The sequence below is a fragment of the Felis catus genome, chromosome D4 (assembly GCF_018350175.1).
Source record: "Felis catus isolate Fca126 chromosome D4, F.catus_Fca126_mat1.0, whole genome shotgun sequence".
In the NCBI taxonomy this organism is placed as follows: domain Eukaryota; kingdom Metazoa; phylum Chordata; class Mammalia; order Carnivora; family Felidae; genus Felis; species Felis catus.
Genome location: NC_058380.1, coordinates 30,278,347 through 30,295,718, shown reverse-complemented (window position 1 = coordinate 30,295,718; position 17,372 = coordinate 30,278,347). Strand labels below are relative to the sequence as shown.

Below are 17,372 nucleotides of genomic sequence, written 5' to 3'. Positions count from 1 at the left end.
TCAGGTTAGTGCAGAGGCAAAGGCCTTATTTATTTTCTCCCTTAGCTTGAATCTATCTATTGAAAAGACAGTTTCACTATTTTATAATTCTTCATTCACTATTGAACATGCAAAGCCATGTTTGTGGAGAATGAAAAGAAAATGCTGATTTTGAGGAATAGCCCTGGGGCCTCTAGCAAGAAAGAGTCATAGGGTGGACAAGTAGTCACTGGTCACTGTTTAGATCACAGTCCACATGGTTATAGAAACACAAGACTCAGGGGGTGCCTGGGTGGCTCAGTGGGTTAAGCATCCGACTCTTGATTTTGTCTCAGATCATGATCTCACAGTCGTGAAATGGAGCCCCATGTCAGGTTCCATGCTGGGCTTGGAGCCTGCTTAAAATTCTCTGTCTCCCTCTCCCTCTGCCATCGCCCCCCACCAAATAAATAAATAAATAAATAAAATCTTTAAATAATAAAAAAAGAAATGAAGGAGTTAGCATTTTAACTTTTATGATGTCTGAGACATGAAGAAACCACAATTAGATACTTTGAAAAAAATAGGCACAGTGGTACTCTGTTCTACAGATACTTTTTGTAGACAGTGAATGATTTATTATTCCATGTGACATGCCCAAAGCCCGAGTAAATTCACGTTTGAGCAGCATTTGAGCAGATCATTTTATTTTATATTATACACCTATAAGCCAAAATGTGCCCCCAAGAGAATCAAAGGGAAGAAGCTGGAATTGACCCATTTGTGGCATTGTACTCTCTTATCTTGTGGCTCATTCTGTTGAGATTTGAGAGTAATATGGGGGATGTAGGGTTTTGAGTGAAATTTGCTTTGTAGATTCCAATCCCCACCCACCTCACCACTGCCAGTGTTTAGCCTTGTATAAAGCTCAGAAAATATCCATGAGTATTTTCAGGGGCTGAAAATATTTTATCTATGTTTTTCCTCCATCTCACTTTTTAACAGGTAATATGTAAAATAATTGAAAAGCATATACAAAGGGCTCCTGGGTGGCTCAGTTGGTTGGGTGTCCAACTTCGGCTCAGGTCATGATCTCACCCTCCGCGAGTGTGAGCCCCGCATCCAGCTCTCTGCTGACAGCTCGGAACCTGGAGCCTGCTTTGGATTCTGTGTCTCCTGCTCTTTTCTGCCCTTCCCCCCACTCACACTCTGTCTCCCTCTCAAATAAAATAAAAACATTAAAAAAATTAAAAAAAAGAAAAGCATATACAATATTTAAAAGGGTCTTTAATTTAAAAGGGTCTTTAATGAACAGTAAGTTATGCTGTCCTCCAACCAACCTCTGTTATCAGTTGCTTTTCTCTTTTTTATTTTTTAATTTTTTGAATTTGTTTTTGAGAGTGAGACAGAGAGGTAGAGCATGGGCTGGAAAGGGGCAGAGAGGAGGGAGAAACAGAATCCAAAGCAGGCTCCAGGCTCTGAGCCGTCAGCACAGAGTCCGATGCGGGGCTGGAACTCACGAACTGTGAAATCACGACCTGAACCGAAGTCAGACGCTTAAACCAACTGAGCCACCCAGGCTCCCCCGACTGCTTTTCTCTCTTGTTAGAGTTTATCCACCCCCCACCCACACCCACAAATGTGTGTGTGTGTGTGTGTGTGTGTGTGAGTGTGTGTCTATATATATGCTAAAGAATGTAACTGGTAGCAAGCTGCACCTTTCATTGTTTACCTAGACATATTTCTTTGGGATTGAAACTGAACTGTTAAATACACGATCCCAAGTAGGGAAGTCTCCTCTGGGAATGAGGGTTCTCATAGCAGCTGGTAGGAGCCTGCTTTGTGCTGCAATGCACATACCTCAATTGCTGAAGGAAAATAACCATGATGTATTTATAACACAATCTTATTTTTCTCTTCAGCGTCCTTCTGTTATTAACTTCCATTTTCTCATGTTTATTCAGTGTCCCTCATCTTTCCCTCTTTTGTCTCCCATTACTATTTTGCCTCTCCCTCTTTTCTCTCTTGCACACTGTCTCTATTTCAACTTGTCCCCCTAAGAGCTGTTCTTTCTGCCTCTGACATGTTCTCATTTCTTTCTGGCAGTTTTTCTTCTCCCTAAAGATTTAGTCCAGCTTTGCAGGGGGCAGCCCCTTCATGTCCGCGATTGACACAAGATGCTCTTTTTGGCAACCGAAGGTCTAGCTTTTTGGTAAAATACATTAAAATTATGTTATTTCTGGTCTGCAGGGAAGTGATGCTCTTCATTCCGGCTTTCCAGGAGGATAGAACACAAGGAGGTCGAAGAGACTTGTCCAGCAGGTCAGAACGGGTTCCGGGATTAGGTGAAGTCAGGATTTGTCATCGGCTGTCCCCCTGTGCCCAACCGCAAACAGTTGTCTATGAGAGACAGAGATGGAGAGAAGGGAGATGCAAGTAGTCACAGGAGCAAAAGGAAGGGCAGATGAGGGACAGTGAATAAGCATGGAAAATATCGGTTAGTAACAGAAGGAAGCTTCTGTAGGAAGGTCCAGCAGCCAGAGGGGTGTCGCTGCAAATGGAGATAACTCCGCGCACATTTAAGTCTTAAGGAGGAAGGATTTCCTCTCTCTCTGTGCTTGCACCGACCCTGCATTCAGACATCAGTTCCAAGTGGGCCCAGGGGACAAGAGCAGTGTGGATAAGTGGAGGAGGGGCTGGCTGGTAGAGAGGGGAGGAGGTGGGAGAAACAGGACCTTGGGGCAGGGAGAGGATCTGAGGCAGTAAACTGTAATACAGACAACAGGGCACTATATTTACTGCTCCAGCCAGGACGTGGTCCAGAAGGCACGAGGTGTTGAGATGAACACTTCTTCTTCCCCTCAGGCTGTAGCCGGCAGGGAAACTGAGGGGTTCCTCGGAAGTGGTTTGGGCAGGATGGAGCGTGTCCTTCGGGCTTTGCTTAGAGAACTCCTTCTCACGGAAACGTCCCCTGCCACCCTGACCCCCACACCAAATCCTCACACCTTCCCAGCATTGTTTTCCCCTTAGCACTTGTGCCCTGCCTCCCTTGCTGTTTTCTTTTCTTTTTTTTTTTTTTTTAACATTTATTTATTTTTTGAGAGAGAGAGTGTGTGAGTGCAGGAGGGGCAGAGAGAGGAGACAGAGGATCCAAAGCAGGCTCTGTGCTGTGAGCACAGAGCCCCATGTGGGGCTTGAACTCATGAACCATGAGATCATGACCTGAGCCAAAATCAAGAGTTGGCCGCTCAACCGACTGAGCCACCCAGTGGCTGCTATTTTCTTTTCAATTGTCTTATTTTGTAATGCTCTCTATCTTCCCCATTAGAATATAGACTCCAGGGCAGAGATTTCAGTCTGTTTTTTTTTCTTCTCATTTTATTCATTTCAGTAACCCCAGCCCTCAGGACAGGGCCCATCACAAAGTAGGTGCTCAGTAAGCACGTGTGGAATGAATGAATGAATGAATGGGCAGCTAATATGAGGACATTTGTGATACAAGCAGGGCAGGGAGGGCATAGATGTTTCCTTAGCAAAATGAAGCTAAGCTTATTATTCCCTAAGACATATGGCCAACATCACATTAGTTGAAGGAAGATGAATCTCTAGTACAGGTAAGAAATGAGCATCTTTAGACCGAAACCAATCCTCATGGAAGCACAGTGTGTTGGCTTCTGGATGTTTTCAGAGCAAACCAGCTGCAGTGGAAGCTGCTGATCATTCCCTTGTGCTTTCTCCTCCACCTCTCACCAGAGCTCAGCTCCCAGGGACATCAAGGCCTGGGCTTTCCTCATCTGAAGGGAGAGACGGCTCTTCTCAGGGAAGAACAGCAAAAGGGGCAGGGGGTGGGGACTTCTGCTTTCCTTGCAGGCCTGAAGCCTCAGGGGTGGCCCTCACCCATCACACCCACTGTGCCCTCTGCTCCTGTGCGGCCTTGGGATAAAGCCTTCCTCAAAGCAGAATTCCTTAGAGGAAGGCATTTGGTGCTTCCTTCTGAACTCATTATGGGCCTCATATTCCTGTTTACCTTGGGCACCTCAGTCATCCTTAAAGCCCCATGGCTCCTGGCCTTTTCTCTCCCCTACCTTCCCCCATGCTCCGGGAGCTTGCGGTCTGGGATGATCTAATTCCTCACATCCTCAGTCCCCTCAGACATCATCATGGCGTCCAGCTTTTGTGGCGGCCGGCTTGCTTCTGAGCACAGAGCACTCCACTTGCTGTGGTGGAGGCGGCTTGTCCTCTTACACTCTGGCCCCTCAGGGGGGAGGTGCAGCTCAATGGCCTCCTTACTCCCCATTTCTGCTTCCGGAAGGTCTCTTTCCCTTTTCCTTCCTTGGTCTTTCCTGGCTAAGTTAATGGTTTCACCATCTACCCAGCTGCTTTGATGAGAAACACTTGGTTCCTCACTTCCTCTCACACTCCATATCCATCCCAACAGCAGTCTTTCTGGCCCTGCCATAAAAATGTGACTCACATCTGATCCTTTCCCACTGTTTCCATCACCCTTGTTCAAGCCGCCCGCGTCTGTGACCTGATTATTGCTCTTGCTGATCTTCTGCCCCTTTCTCCAAATCCATTATCCACAGTGCTCTAAAGGGAGAGAAATTTAAAATCCATAAATCAAACTTAACAAACCCCACTTAAAACCCTCCAGTGGTTTCCATCATACTTAAAATAAAACCCCAAGCCCATGGACATCAATAGGCATTGGTTTTGGATTTGGTAAATGTTGGATTTGGTAAATGGATGACTCAGCTGGAGAAATTGGGAGCTGAGGCCCTGACAATCGCCTCCCCAAAGTGGACACATCCTAAAGCCTAGGTTACAATTGGAATTATTTTTGCAGTTGTGGGGTATGTTTGGGGCTGTTCCAGCCACATGAGTGAGGTCTTCTCACACAGAAACATCATCCTGTGCCCTGGTAAGTACATCACCTGCTCTCTTTCATCATCAGACCTGTGTGCTCATCACAGGATAAACCATATTTACATTTCAAAATTTAAGCTCCCCATTAGACTTCAGTTGATACCACTCTGGTTGGGATGGGGGAAGGTTGCCATATTACTGCTCCCCATGTGGCCTCTACTAACCATGGGTGACATGGCCTTGTTACTGCTGAGTGGTAGTGAAAGCCCTGACTCTCCTCTGGGCCTCCTGATACCACCCTGGGCAAGGATGGGGAGGGATGCCTTGTTACTGCAGGTTGGGATGGAAGTCTAAGCTCTCCACGTGGTCTCCAATGACACTGAAGGGATGGGGTGTGTTGGGAGGAGCTTGTCACTGCCCAATGGGTTGAAAGTTCTGGCCCTCACTCAAACATCTCTAACACCACCCTGGTGAGAGATTGGGTGCCTTGTTATAGGCTGGTGAAGATGGAAGTCTAAGCTGCTAAGCTGTCTAGTCTTTGCTGGCAGAAGAGTTTGGGCATCTTGTTTTTTTCTGCAGCATTTAGCTGGACTAGAGTTGCTGTCAGCTAAAAGTTTCTGCCTTGATGGACTGCCTCTTTCCTTGTTCTTTGGCTAAAGAGAGAAGGCTTTTGTTACAGATTGTTTTTGTCTGTGCCTGTAGGTATTTTGGGATTGGCAAAAGGAACCGGTGTCCATTATGGAGTTAGAAGCTTGCTTATCATGGAGGCTGTGGCACAGATGCTACAAGTCACCTTCAAAATGGGTTTCATCCTTACCTAAAGATATTGAAAAAGAAGCATAGTCTAGGCCCCAAGAGATAACTTAAGTACAAGAGCAGAAGACTGTCTGGGGCGCCCGGGTGGCTCTGTTGGTTACGCATCCAGCTTCAGTTCAGGTCATGATGTCTCGTTTCCTGAGTTTGAGCCCCGCGTTGGGCTCTGGCTAAAAGCTTGGAGGCTGGAGCCTGCCTCAGATTCTGTGTCTCCCTCTCTCTTTGCCCCTCCCCCCACTCGCACTCTGTGTCTCTCTGTTTCTCAAAAATAAATAAACATTAAAAAAAAAGTATTTAAAAAAGAAGACTGTCCTAATCAGCCATGGGTATTCAGAAAGATTTGAGGAATTCTAGGCTGTAGGGTGTCTATACAACAAGGCTCCTGGCTTGTGATCATGGCCACATAGTAAGATTTTGACCACAGAAAATTAATTTTGAGAAGAGCAAGACCATAAAGGCAAATCTCTAAGGAATTTCCAGGGGTTTCTTAGGAATAAGCTGTTGTGATTCTGGGGGATGCACAAAGGAAAATGGCACTGAGTTTAAGTACGGTTCTGAAATTTTAAAAGCAGTTTTGAATAAAACCCCAAATAAAACCAGTTATATGCTGAGGCAGTTGCCCTAGTTCTACCAGCCACATTTGTTCAGAACAGCCCAACCACACTCCTGTTAGCTATTAAACCTCTTTGTCTTGAGAGAGGGCTATTCCCTCAGCAGAGCAGCCTGTGCACGGCTGTGACTCCCCATTGACTATGCCTCCCCCACCCCCACTGCACCGAGTGATGCTTCTTTCCTGAGCTGTCAGCCATCAGTCCTTCTATTGAATTGAATCCTCCACTTGGGGATCATCAGTATTTCTTTTTATTGGATCAGACTGTTGGGTGGTATGATATCTTTGCTTTACCCAGTCAATGAACCTCTTTACCTTTAATTTTCAAAATTAGAAAAGTGCAAGTCCCCAGTCAAGCAATAGAGTGGGAATGTAATAGATATTTTTCCTCTCGACTCTGAAGATGAATTCTGTGAGTCTGGTTATTGAAAGATAGATTGTTGGGGTCTTTGGGGCTGCCAACAGGGAGCTGTTATTTAAAAATAATCTCTTCTGATTGGCCTTCAAGGTTTTAATGGACCTTAAATTTTACTAAGGCTCTCTCTCCAGATATGTCTAAAACACTGGGCAAATCCCAGGTTGCCACTATGGCAATTCCAGAGTGATGACCCAAGTGCCCACTCTGTGGAAGGCCCGCTTGTGATATTCTCAAGGAGATTCAGTCTAGTTGAAGAGATAGAGCCTTAACACATAAAATTCTGAAGTGGCAATAAAAGATTTAAGTGATTTGAAACCAATGGTGCCACATGAATTGATAATTTGTACATATTATGCAAAGGAGAGAACCCTTTCCAGTCTGGAGAGGTTGGAGTTTGAACTGGTTCAAGGAGGAAAGGGAGGTGGGATTTAAAAATGCAGAATGGCCAAAAGAGTCAGCCAAGATATTGAGGAGGCATGTTCCCAGAAGAGAAAAAACATGGGTGTTGGAACCCACATGGGACCTTCTTAGGCAGAGAGAAGACCAGTCTAGCTTGGGCAGAGGGTCAGCTAAACTGAGTGGAGAGATTTTTATCCATGTAAGGAGGGGCTAGTTTGTGGGAGGCTTTGAAAATCAGATTAATAATCAATTGGTACTTATTGATCATTGACTAGGTGCCATACAATGTTCTAAGCATTTAACATGTGTTTTAGTTCTCGTATTATTGTTGTTATTATTCTCAGCATCATTTTGTAGCGTGGAAATGGAGAATGAGGGAAGCTAAATTGGAGTGGGTGTGAGGAGCAGGGTATGAGCCCCAGCCAGCTCCACTCTATTGACCTTTTTAGAATTAAGTCGTGTAAGTGGCCCTCTGGGTGATATGGATCCACTGACAAATATGGTGGATGGGTTCTCAGTGAAGGACAGGGAATAAAAAAGACTCCCTTCCTTAATGTGTTTCATTCATGTGTTTGTCAAACCACTCTACTGAAGAAGAGCCTGTACAAGTCACTGGTGACATATACCTATAGGTAGTGGTTGGGTGGGAGGTGAGGGCTCTCCCATGAGGAACCCTTTAAGATGGACAGAGGGTCAGTAGCCTCCAGTCACTCTTCTGTCATTGAGAAGACCAGAGGAATCAGGATTCTGAGGGAACAGTTCTTGGGAATGGTAGATGAGGCCTTTTGTAGTTTTTGGCACACCTCACTGGGGAGGTGGAATCCATGTCCCCAGCCCTTGAATCTGCACAGACTGGCGACTGTCTGGCCCCCAGGGTGTGGTGCAGTGACACTAGGAGAATCCTGTGGCAGGGTCATAACAAGCAATGTGGCCAGAGCAGGCACTCCTGGAGGCAGCCAGACCACAGAGCCTGCAGGTGTGATAGACCCAGGGAAAGACATCACAGTAAAGCCATCTGTTAGCTGAATGCCTTCCAGTGACCTTCATGACTGCCTCATGTGGCAGCAGAATCACTCTGCTGAGCCCTGCCTGAATTCCTGCCAATAAAACCGTATCCATAAACCATACCCTCAAACAGTAAATGGGTTGTTGTGTTAAGCCACTAAGTTTTGGGATAGCTAGTTAAAAAGTGATAGTAACCAGAATGGGTTCTGTTGCTATGGGCCTGATCCCTCTTCTCACCCCTTGCTTGAGGGAGAAGACCTCCTTGAGAATGTAAGCCTTTGTTAGACTAGAAACAGAATCTCCCACCAGTTACCTGGAAACACAGTGTGGTGGGGGCAGGGGAAGGCTAGCCAACAAGACCTAAAAATGGTAGTTTTACCCTGTGATTCTCACCTTGCAAGTAAATCTAAGGTGGGGAGGGGGTCGCATTTTAGATAGGACCAGGTGGGATCTATCTTTGGGTCCCATAGTGTCCCAAATAAACACTGTGGATAGGGACAGAGTGGCAAGTTAAGGGGTGAGGAGACCTCTGTGGCCTATATTTCCCCTCAGGTTGCATCTGATAAGGGCGCCATGAGGAATAGAAAGGATGGCTACATGGGGACACAATGGTTTTCATGCTGTAGACTCCAGTACTACAGAGTTTGGGGTCCCAGGCATCTATCCACAGAAGGGCAGGTCCTTCAAACATGGCTGACCTGAAGGTCATGACCAGCATCCCAAAGGAGGAAAGAGGCATGCCCTGTGGCCAGTGGTGAGTTGGGAAGGCTCTCATACAAATATTTCTTAGGATTATTTCCTCAGGGACTTCCTATGAAAACAGCAGAATACTAACTCTAGAGCCGCAATGAGATCCCAATTGGTTCTGGCTTCTGGGTCATCTTGATTTTGAGAACTGATTCCATTCTGAGACAAATATATGGGCTGTGCCCCCAGATTTAAAAAAAAAAAGTCAAAATTCATAGCCTTTCTTCATAATTAAAGTTTGTGAAAAGAAAAAGCTGTGTTGGTCCCAGGCCTCTGGGTTGGCAGGGTGACCTCTGGGTTGGCCTCTTTTCTTCATGTCACAAAATGAGCTTATAAATGAGTGCTTAAGGAAACTCCAAAACAAAAGAGAAAAGCCTCTTTGGCAAAATGATAGCGGGAGCGGAGCTATCTTGCTCCGGGACAAACCTCTCGTGAGGACTCTACGCGGCCACTCCTAGTGGAATTACGCTCCCTTGATTGCATTTATGTTTTACAAGTGGTTCTTAAATTGGCCACGGGCTCTTATCCTCATTTGGCTGAGGACAAAGGCAGGACAGTCAACCAAAAGTCAGAGGTGAGCTGTGTCCACAAGCTTCTTCCGCCTGGTAATTCGTTAAGAACCACGGGAAACACTTCCACCCTGAATCCCATAGTCACAATAGGTCGCTCTGTTGTGTCCCTGACGAGCATAAGGTACTGCCAGCAGCTAGAGACTAATAAAGGGAGAGCACGATTTCCATTTTCCAGATTGATTGGCTACACTTTGGTCCTTTTGCTTTTAATCTCCTTCATACTTTATTATTTATTTTTACATACTTTGGGGAGAGTATTTCAGATATGCTTATTAAACTATCTTTTCAATAATATTCACATATATATATACATCTGGGCATGTATTTCTATTAGTTTCATCTCCGTTTCCTGTTGTTCCCTGATTCCAAGTTGGAGTCATTTATGTACATATTTTTTTCCAATTTTATTGGGATCTAATCCACACACCTCATTGTTTAAGGTGTGCAGCATAATGGTCTGACTTACATTTATTGTGACATGATGACCACATTAAATTTAGTTGACACTCATCAATCTCATGCGGGCACAATAAAAAAGTGAAATCAGAAGAAAAACAATTTTTTTTCTTGTGATAACTTTAAGCATTTACTCTCTTACCAGCTTTGCTATGTATCATACAGCAGTGTTACCTGCAGTCATCCCTCTGTGCGTTATATCCCTGGTACTTTCTTGTAACTGGAAGTTTCTGCCTTTTGACCACCTTTCTCCAGTCCCCTCCTCTACCCTTTGCCTCTGGTAACCACAAATCTGATCCCTTTTCCTATGGTTTTTTGTTTTGTTTCATTTTGTTTTGTTTTTTAGTGCATCATTTATTTAATAGTAAAGTCAATACTATAAGGATTTCATGGAATTAAAAGAAAAATCAAAATAGGGGCACCTGGGTGGCTCAGTTGGTTAAGCATCTGCCTCTGGCTCAGGTCATGATCTCATGGATTGTGAGTTTGAGTTCCGCATTGTGCTCTCTGCTGTCTGTGTAAAGCCAGCTTCGGATCCTCTGCCTCCTCTTTCTCTGCCCCTCCTCTGCTCGTTCTCTCTCTCTCTCTCTCTCTCTCTCTCTCTCAAATAAATAAATAAAACTTAAAAAAAATAGAAACCAATAACACAGTTCCCTATTTTAGTCTATACTTATCACACCCTCAATGAGATCACACATTGTTATTACTGTTACGTGGATGTAAAGAGTGTTGATATAAGCAGAACATCTTAAGATAAATAGTTCTGGGGGTGCCTGGGTGGTTCAATTGGTTAAGTGTCCGCCTTTAGCTCAGGTCATGATCTTACCATTCCTGAGTTCGAGCCCCACGTGAGGCTCTGTGCTGACAGCTCAGAGCCTGGAGCCTGCTTCAGATTCTGTGTCTTCCTCTCTCTCTCTCTCTGCCCCTCCCCTGCTCATGTTCTGTCTCTCTGTCTCTCAAAAGTAAATAAAAATTGAAAAAAAAAAGTTCTGACACCTGAAAAACAGAAACATCAACAAATTGCTAACTGTTCTTGTGTCCTGAGACCTTAAATTGTTATTAATCTTTTTTTTTTGATTCATATAATTCCACAAATCAGGAAACCAAAACCCAGAGCTGGAAATCTAATTTACAAAGTACTCTTCTCAAAGGATCTTCTATGAGAAGATAAAGGATCTTTTCTCTTACCTGTAAAAACTTAGTGAAACAGATTCTTAAACTGAAATATACTGGTAACTAAGAATTTGATGATAATGCATTTAGAACGGTTGTACTATGAGTTAACATACATCCCAAGCAATTTATGTTCATTTTCATCCATTTTAATATTCTGGTTCACCAGGTCATGATTTCGAGAATCCACCCCTTTCTCATTTGCTTTCCCATTTCTGATGCTTGATGGCCATGCCACTAACTTGTGCACAGTTTCACAGGAACACAGAATTTGATGTATTTTTTTAATGAAGCCACCTGGAAGCCATGCCTGGAGGAGCCCTGGCTTCCCTTCCCTGGTCTGGGAAGTTGCTGTGTAGAAGGGTTAAGTGCCTTGTGCAGATTCAGCCCGGCTGCTGTTTCATTTATTATATCTCTTTATTGCCTCTATGCCGGCAATAAAGTCGGGGTCATAAAATTAGAGTGTGGTCGCCACGTCCGGCTTCCCAGATTTCCATGTCATGTTGGGAAGCCCCAAAGTTCGTGATTCATGCCACTGTGCATTTTCAACCTTCTTTGTTAAGGGTTTCAGAGATTGACAGAGCATTGTTTTTTAATAAAAAGAGGTGGGGGAGGCAGGGAAGCAAAGCAGAGCAATGGTCGACATTTTAGAGCAAGCATATGCCTCATATGGAAGAAGGGCGTAGTTATTTAAGGCAAAGTCGCCATCTTGGCAGCCCTTCTCTTGCATGGGGACCATGTAGGCGGCAGGCAGCCTCAGTCAGCCCCAGGAACCTGCAGCAGGGACCACACAGGGAGAGCCTACCGCGCAGGAGGGCCTGTGGCCGCTGCCCCCAGAGCACACTTCAGGGCCTGTGTCTCCCAGAGCCTTCAGCTAGCCAGCAGGTTGTCTGACTTTTGTCTCCTCTAAGAGACAAAGAATGGCTCTCTTTGAAGAGGGGAGACACAAGGAGGCCTAACCACAAACACAGTGGGCAGAGAAGTTTTCTTTGTTGTTCTTCCATAGCAGGGCTCCAATTTTTTTTCTTTTTTTTTTTTTCAATATATGAAATTTATTGTCAAATTGGTTTCCATACAACACCCAGTGCTCATCCCAAAAGGTGATCAGGGCTCCAATTTAAAAAGAAAAAAACAAACAAGCAAACATCCCCCTTGTCCCCTGCAAATATTCTCCAGAAACACACAATCTAAAAAATGCATGTTTTCACTGCAGTGCCAGGAAAATAGCTACCGGTACTGGTAACTACCTTTGGATGAGAGCTACATATACATGATCTCTTGTGATGTTCACAACCACACTGTGAGGCAGGAGCCGCGGTATCCCCTTGCTACAGAGGAGAGGACAGGACTGACCCCTGAGCTCATGTCCCTGATCCCCTATAGTATTTTGTTTGTGAACTTGATTCTCTTGGCTGGGTGTCATGGCTGCCTCCAGAGAGGAACTTTCACAGAGCACTGGCTCTTAACCGAGAGCAGTTTTGCCCCCTTGGGAACATTTGGCAATGCCTGGAGATATTTTTGATTGTCACGACTTGCAGCTGGCCAGGGATGCTACGAAACATCCTACACTTCAATGATCTGGCTGAACTTGTCAATAGCATTGAGGTGGAGACACCCTCCTGTAGATGCTTCTATTTTGTGACATTAAGATTTAAAGTGGTTTGCTTTGTTGTGAATAATTAGAAAGGGAGAAAACTGGAGGATGAAAGAGCTCCCTGAAATCATCACTCACAGCAACATCGGCCTGGGTCCTTTTGCACAAAGATGCTTCGGGAAACAAACCAAACCCGCAACACTTTATCCTTAAAACCTGGACAAGAGGGGGCACCTGGGTGGCTCAGTTGGTTGAGTGTCCAACTCTTGATTTCTGCTCAGGACATGATCTCAGGTTCCATCCACATAGGGATCTGTGCCGAGCATGGAGCCTGCTTATGGTTTTTTCTCTCTCCCTCTGCTCCTCTCCCCTGCTCACTCCCTCTCTCTAAAAATCAAAACAAAACAAAAGAAAAGAAACAACAACAACAACAAGAAAACCAGAAAATAAACCGGGACAAGATATGCACACCTAAGAGACTCAGTGTCATGGAAGACTGGTGGTTGCCTTTCCATTATCCTTGCTTGTATCATTCTCTCCTCCCTCTTTGTAACAGCTGCATCCAGATCTCCAGGGGATTCTGAGTGAGCCAACATCAGCTGACATCCCTGACATCAGCGGACAGCCCTGGGCGGAGCTCGTCACTGAGGAGTGGGCGGGTGACCTAAGCAAAAGGAATGTCTGGATATTTTCTGTGAATACTGGGACAGAAGCTGTCCTCCTAAGGGTGGGTGGGAGTAAGGGTCAGAGATCAAAAACACTTTCCTTTCTACTGGGAGGGAAGCCCCAGCACTGGTGACACCTTCCAGCTGGCCAGCACCTGGCAGGCAGGCTTGTGCTCTAGTTTCTCTGTATTCTGTGCAGTACATACAGATATATGTGGTCTGAACAAGCCACAGGGTCACAGGAACAGAGCCGTGTGACTGGGGGTTCTGCTTTGCGTGCCTCTGGGAGAAAAGGACAGTTGTGGGGACATAGACTATGTGATGCTACACTTGCAAGTCCCTCTCTGTCAGCCAAGGCACCTACACGTTCGGGTGACATTCCTGTCCACAAATGGCTCCAGCCAGCTCAGCCTGTCTGCCCCTGTCTTCCTTTTTGCTGCTTCCTTGTGATCGTTTTTGAGTGCTTCATCCAGCTCTCCCACTTCTTAGCTAGAGAACCGCTGGCAAGTTTCTCCCTTCTGTGCCCCCCTTCCTCACCAGTATTGGCCTGAAGGTGACCGGGCTTAACAGGGCCATTCCGTGCCCTGTGGGTGCTCACTGAGTGTGAACTGTTATGAAGAGCAACAGGACAGGTGAATGCAGAGGAAGAAGGGAAACAGGCAGTTTTACCAGCTACTTACTATGCGGTGTTTCAGAGTTGAGGGTCTCACGCACACAGTCATTCATTTGACTTCTGCTGTCCAATGTGTGGCCACTGGTCACAGGTAGCTATGAGCACCCGAAACTTGGCTGATACAAACTGACGTGAGCTGCCAGTGTAAAACACACAGGGGATTTGGGAGACTTAGTATGAAAAAGGGAATGTACAATATTTTATTAATATTTCTTTTTATATTGATTACCTCTTGAACTAATATTTTGGATATATTTGGCTTAAAAAATATATTATTAAAATGAATTTCAGTTGTTTCATTTTTTAAGGTGGCTACTAGAAAATTTTAAATTACATCTGTGTAATTTTATTTCTCCTATTTTATTTCTTTCAGACAGTGCTGGTCTTGGTGGAACCTTCAGTGGGGTAACTTCTGGGTGTTGAATGGAGCTTCCAGCCCACAAAACGTCTCTTATATGGGACAGTGATGGCTGAGATCCCATCATAGGAGCCTCAATCCTTAAAGGCCTTGAGCCCTGGGAAAAATTTTAATCTCCCTGGGGGGTTTTAAGCTATCAGTCATTTGCACCCTAGTATGAATGAGCACCAAGGTCTTTTTTTTTTTTTTTTTTTTTTGGTGGAGAGCAGGTTTTGATACCAGGAAGTAGGGTTGGAGGGAAGCAGAGGGGAGCAAAGACAATGAGAACAGTGAGCAGGTAAGAGTGGGCGAAGGGTTCCCACCCAAGTGGGTGAAGAGGGTGCTGAGCGGGGCAATGGTGAAATAGATCTGCTGAGCGGGGCAATGGTGAAACATTGCCATCACAGCTTTGTGTCTTCCTTTTGTACTTCTTACAGCACTATCATGGTGGTCTGCATGTCACATGGGGAGTCCACTATAACTGTACAGACTGGGTGACCAATAATAAGATTTGAAAGAAGGATTTCCTTACACAGGACAATTTCTCACCTGGCATGATTTGACCTTGAGTCTGCAAACCATACCCCCCATTTCTTTCTTGGGTAAGGAGTTTTACTAAGACATTTTCCCTTTCTCCTTCCTTCTTCTTCTCCTGTTTCCATAGCGAAATGAGATGGAGTCAGAACCATTTGTTTTTTGTTTTTTGTTTTTTTTACTGGCATATTTGTTTTTTGGGTGTTGAGTTTGATAAATTCTTTACAGATTTTGGATACTATCCCTTTATCAGGTATGTCATCTTTTCCCATTCCATAAACTGACTCTTAGTTTTGTTGATTGTTCCCGTAAGCAGAATTATTTTTTTTATGAATTTATTGTCAAATTGGTTTCCATACAACACCCAGTGCTCATCCCAACAAGTGCCCTCATCAATGCCTATCACCCACTTTCCTTTCTCCCCCACCCCCCCCATCAACCCTCAGTTTGTTCTCAGTGTTTAAGAGTCTCTTATGGTGTGCCTCCTTCCCTCTCTGTAACTTTTTTCCCCCTTTCCCTCCCCCCTGGTCTTCTGTTGAGTTTCTCAGGATCCACATAAGAGTGAAACCATATGGTATCTGTCTTTCTCTGCCTAACCTATTTCATTTAACATAACACTCTCCAGTTCCATCCACATTGCTACAAATGGCCAGATTTCACTCTTTTTCATTACCAAGTAGTATTCCATTGTATATATAAACCACGTCTTCTTTATCCATTCATCAGTTGATGGACATTTAGGCTCTTTCCATAATTTGGCTATTGTTGAAAATGCTGCTATAAACATTGGGGGACAAGTGCCCCTATGCATCAGTACTCCTGTATCCCTTGGGTAAATTCCTAGCAGTGCTATTGCTGGGTCATAGGGTAGGTCTATTTTTAATTTTTTGAGGAACCTCCACACTGTTTTCCACAGCGACGGCACCAGTTTGCATTCCCATCAGCAGTGCAAGAGGGTTCCCATTTCTCCACATCCTCACTAGCATCTATAGTCTCCTGATTTGTTCATTTTAGCCACTACGACTGGCGTGAGGTGGTTATCTCAGTGTGGTTTTGATTTGTATTTCCCTGGTGAGGAGTGACATTGAGCATCTTTTTATGTGCCTGTGGGCCATCTGGAAGTCTTCTTTGGAAAAGTGTCTATTCGTGTCTTCCGCCCATTTGTTCACTGGATTATTTGTTTTTCGGGTATGGAGTTAGGTGAGTTCTTTATAGATTTTGGATACTAGCCCTTTATCTGATATGTCATTTGCAAATATCTTTTCCCCTTCTGTCAGTTGCCTTTTAGTTTTGTTGATTGTTTCCTTTTCAGTGCAGAAGCTTTTTATCTTGATGAGGTCCCAATAGTTCATTTTTGCTTTTAATTCCCTTGCCTTTGGAGATGTGTTGAGTAAATTGCTTTTAATTCCCTTGCCTTTGGAGATGTGTTGAGAAATTGCTGCAGCTGAGGTCAAAAAGGTTGTTGCCTGCTTTCTCCTCTAGGGTTTTGATTGTTTCCCATCTCACATTCAGGTCCTTCATCCATTTTGAGTTTATCTTTGTGAATGGTGTAAGAAAGTGGTCTCGTTTCATTCTTCTGCATGCTGCTGTCCACTTCTCCCAGCACCATTTGTTAAAGAGACTGCCTTTTTTCCATTGGATATTCTTTCCTGCTGTGTCAAAGATTAGTTGGCCATACGTTTGTGGGTCTAGTTCTGGGGTTTCTATTCTATTCCATTGGTCTATGTGTCTGTTTTTGTGCCAATACCTTGCTGTCTTGATGATTACAGCTTTGTAGTAGAGGCTAAAGTCTGGGATTGTGATGCCTCCTGCTCTGGTCTTCTTCTTCAATATTACTTTGGCTATCCGGGGTCTTTTGTGGTTCCATACAAATTTTAGGATTGCTTGTTCTAGCTTCAAGAAGAATGCTGGTGCAATTTTGACTGGGATTGCATTGAATGTGTAGATTACTTTGGTAGTATTGACATTTTAACAATATTTATTCTTCCAATCCATGAGCATGGAATGTTTTTCCATTTCTTTGTATCTTCTTCAATTTCCTTCATAGGCTTTCTATAATTTTCAGCATACAGATATTTTACATCTTTGGTTAGGTTTATTCCTAGGTATTTTATGCTTCTTGGTGCAATTGTGAATGGGATCAGTTTCTTTATTTGTCTTTCTGTTGCTTCATGATTAGTGTATAAGAATGCAACTGATTTCTGTACGTTAATTTTGTATCCTGCGACTGCTGAATTCATGTATCAGTTGTAGCAGACTTTTGGTGGAGTCTTTCAGGTTTTCCATGCATAGTATCATGTCATCTGCAAAGAGTGAAAACTTGACTTCATCTTTGCCAGTTTTGATGCCTTTGATTTCATTTTGTTGTCTGATTGCTGATGCTAGAACTTCCAACACTATGTTAAACAACAGCGGTGAGAGTGGACATCCCTGTCCTGTCCTGATCTCAGGGGGAAAGCTCTCAGTTTTTCCCCATTGAGGATGATATTAGC

At 44.3% G+C, this 17,372-nt stretch overlaps 1 long non-coding RNA gene across 2 annotated transcripts in view; it reads left to right on the top strand.

The window, feature by feature from the left end:
• Window positions 1-1,574: 1,574 nt before the first annotated feature.
• The window catches only part of LOC123381622, a 42,726-nt gene continuing 26,928 nt past the window's right edge, over window positions 1,575-17,372 (top strand). The window contains exons 1-2 of one of the 2 annotated variants that reach the window (XR_006588865.1): window positions 1,575-2,280; window positions 13,168-14,948. This is a non-coding gene — a long non-coding RNA (uncharacterized LOC123381622). Of the gene's footprint in view, window positions 2,281-12,127; window positions 14,949-17,372 lie in introns of those variants that run through there. The other variant, XR_006588864.1, reaches the window with a different exon arrangement.